Source organism: Nicotiana tabacum, chromosome 3 (assembly GCF_000715075.1).
Source record: "Nicotiana tabacum cultivar K326 chromosome 3, ASM71507v2, whole genome shotgun sequence".
Classification (NCBI taxonomy): Eukaryota; Viridiplantae; Streptophyta; class Magnoliopsida; order Solanales; family Solanaceae; genus Nicotiana; species Nicotiana tabacum.
Window position 1 is genome coordinate 80,339,645 of NC_134082.1, and position 4,069 is coordinate 80,343,713.

Genomic DNA, 4,069 nt, shown 5'->3' on the forward strand with positions numbered 1-4,069 from the left:
GCTTCATTCAAGGTTTTGAGCAGGATCTTCTGATGTTCGGCGGACCTCATTAGCAAAGATAGCATAGACACTTGTTCAGGGTATTTGCTCAACTGATTCACCACTTCATAGTCAGGCATATTCATCTTCTGGAAGAAAGCCTCTGCTTCTTCAGCGCTTACAGGCTTCTTGGGTAGGAAGCGCTTCTGTATGGCATTGTTCAACTCTTGAATGTCTGAATATTTTCCAGCAGAAGTATTTTCTGGAAGTTCCCCCGTGATTTCTTTGCCTTTGTATGTAACCAATGTTTGTTGATAATTCCACGGTACCGTAGACGGGTCTGTCATTGGCTTTTGTGGCACGCGTCCGATAACCGCTGGCTCATTCAGACGAGGCGGTTTAATCGTCCCCCGGACCACATAGGTACATCGATATTCCCCTTTTCATTTCAAATCTCTGTGGCTTCTCTGATCGACCTCGTGGAATATAGAGAACCTCATTCTTCGAAGGCACCATCGTCTCTGTCTTTGTCTCAGCCTTCTTTTGGAGCTCAGCCTTGACAGTATTAGTCTTCTTTTCCCCTTTTTCTTGCTTTGGGGCTGCTTTAGGCTTTCTCTCTGCATCGACAATGGCGATTATAGCTTTCAGGGTAGGATCAAACTCCGTGTCCTCACAAATCATCCCAATCAACGACCCATTATTGTGAGCGGGCAACGAATTGTTGATCACATTTAGGACCTCCTCGTCCCTTAATACTATCTTTCCCTGTTCTATTAAGTTCTCTACCGCCCTTTTTAAAGTCCAACAATCATTGGTATCATGCCCTTCTGCTCCCGAATGATAAGCACGCTTGACACCGGCTCTGTAAGCAGGTGATGTTGGATTTTGTCTTGTCTGAGGGATTGGTTGCAAGAAACCCATCTGGACCAGTTTTGGGAATAGGGTAGAATACGGTTCACCAATGGGTGTGAAAGTTTGTCTTCTGGGTAGTTCTTGAGGACAGAAGTTATTCTGGGGTAGTTGTGGATTATAGTGGTTTCGGTAAGGAGACTGATTTCTGGGAGGTGGAGCTTGATTTCTGTTGGCTTGTTGTTGTGGCCGGACATAAGGCTGAGTATTCATGACCGAGTATGGCTGAGGAGTATGGGCCAAATCTTGGTGAGGGTAATAGTGCTGCGGGGTCCTCTCTGAGAAAAGGAATCTGGGAGTATAGTTTCTCTTTGTACCCGACGCTGTTATGAATGTTTCTTCCCTTTTCTTTCCCTTTGCTATTCCTCCAGACCCACCCTGAATGGCTTGGGAGGTAGCTCTGATAGCATATTAGCTTAGAATTCAACCCGTTTTTAGCCCATTTTCAACCATTTTGCCAATCTTGATAGCTTCAGCAAACAATTTACCCATTGCGGACATCATATTCTGGAAGTAGTCAGCTTCCTGAGCTTGAAGGAAAACTGTGACCATTTCAACTTCATCCATCGGAGGCTTTACCCTGGATGCCTGCTCACGCCATTTAACTGCATACTCTCGGAAGCTTTCTGAGGATTTCTTTGTCAAGTTTGTCAATGAGTTCCTATCTGGAGCAATATCAATGTTGTACTGGAACTGCCTGACGAAATCTCTAGCAAGATCATCCCAGATGTGCCAGCGGAATATGTCCTGATCCATATACCACTTTGAGGCTATGCCCACCAAGCTTTCTCTGAAGTATGCCATCAACAATTCTTCTTTGCCGCCAGCCCCACGCAATTGGTTGCAATACTTTTTGAGGTGAGCAATGGGATCGCCATGCCCATCATATTTCTCAAACTTCGGTGTTTTGAACCCTACGGGCAGGTGCACGTGAGGGAACATGCACAGATCAGTATAGGAGACACTCTTCTACCCGCTTAAGCCTTGCATATTTTTTAAGCTCTGCTCGAGGCTCCTCATTCTTCTCACCATTTCATCTTGTTCAGGAGCTTTGGGATTTTGGTCTTGCCCAGGAGTAAGCTCGTATTGAGGCTGCTGAGGGTGATCGCTGGTGGTAAACTGAGTTGGTTCCAGCGAGAAGGATGGTGCTTGAAATATGAATGAGGAAGAGTCAAAATTAGGCCTGTGTATAGCGGGTTGTGCCGCAATTGGACAGGGCGGTGCAGTGAATATGTTTGTAGCCATATCTGTCGTTGACACCCGAGGATAAGAATCGGAGGGTGATCCAGCGGAGTGGGCTGAAATAGTAGGATACCCGAATGGGGTAGTTGGATAACTTATGGGGACGTTGGAAGTCCCATTTGTCCTAGAGAACAGCTCGGGGAATCCAGGGATTACACTCGGCGGCTCTTTTCCATTGTTCCAGTCATCCAGCATTTCCAACATGCGAAGCCGCAAGATTCTGTTTTCTTCAGCAATTGCTGGTTTGGAAGTTGGGATGGCCGAGATTGAACTCTCTTCGGAAATAGGAATCGTTGGCAAAGGAATTTTCGAAGACATCTCTACACTTCCCTTTGATCTCGTGAAGTAAGTGTGAATACTTCCTCTCGACTTAGTGACGGACAGCTGAACACTTCCTTTCGACCTCGTAAAGTATGAATGTGAGGCCAGACCTCCACAAAACCAAACCACCTTTCTAAAAACCTGGACTTAGCAGCAAGCAAACAGTTAGTTTGAAACAAATAACAGACAGGTAATCTCACGTTGGGGTGTGATGCACCTATACAGTTAAGTGAGTTTCTACATGTTTGCATCGATGGCATGCGTCATTCCGGCTTCTCTTTATGCTCCCCTTTATTTATTATATATATATTTTTTTATCATTATTATTATTATTTTGGTTTTACAACCTTTCTTCTTATTTAATTATTTTGGTTTTACAACCATTCTTCTTATTTAAAGTTCCGGTCGAATGTTACGAAGATTGCCTACGTATCACGGCCCCGCGTGAATCAGACCAAGCGTAATTTGTGACAAACAAGTGCAAAAATAAAGAAACATTTTTTTTATTACTAAAACATTCTATTACAAACTAAACATTTTTTAAAAAGGGAGAATAACAGACTTAAAATAAATACAAACTCAAAAACTACTGATACACCCTGATGCGAAAAGACAAACAAAAGACACCAAGACAGAAAATACAGACTCGACCTATAAATACATTAAAGCTTTAAAAATTGGCGCCTGCGGGACATCGTTCGGCCTCGCCGCGGGCTTAGGTGCGAGGTCCCTTTCAAGTTGTTCCAGCTCATACATGGTTCGCTTGACATAAATCATCACTGCCAAGAAGAAGGTAGTGCGGGTCATATCTTCGCACCGTAGACACCTCCTAATGATGGCATGGGCAATGGTCTTAATCTTATCCCTGATTTGCCCATTTTCTATGAGTAGGCGCTCTATTTGATCATTACGGGCCTTCAAAACCCGAGAATCCTGGAGATGTTGATCCTGCCATTGCTGAATTTCTACTTCCATCTGGGCCAGTAAATCATAGCAATGACTATTTTCAGCTTCAAAGGTTTGGGCTTGCTTAGCCGCTTTGTCCTCAATAGTGGCCCCCTTTCTCTTCAAATTGGCAATGGTTTGCTCGTGATCCCTTTTCAACTGCTGCAGGTACCGGTTGCGCTCCTCTGTTCTTTTTGCCCAGTGTGCCTCGAGTCCTGCTATGGTATTCTCAAAATTCTCCAACTCACTCCGGCACTCACTAATTTCCATTTTAAAACCTTTTATCAGTCGCTCATCCGACCGACTCCTTTGTTGGTTATCAGTGGCTATCCTTATTTGCTGGATTTAGGCCCTAAGCGCCTCGTTTTCCTGGGCCAACCTGTTCTTTTCTCCCAGATCAGTAGCAACTTGCACGTTGTTCTCAAATTTTAGATCTTCAATTTGTTGTTTCAGCTTGCTGATTTCAGCTCGATAGCCTTTTTCTTTTGCTAACCAATCCCATTGCTCCTGTGATGACTCGGCAAAATTCAGGATATGGGGTCTTTTAGCTGGCCTTTTGTGCTCAAGTTCTCTTCTGTACCACACAAGGTACCCTGGTGCTACTTCACCTTTGGCCCGATCCTTCACGCAAGTATCTGCTTTTAAACATTAGCATTCATTCCAGATCTGGCGG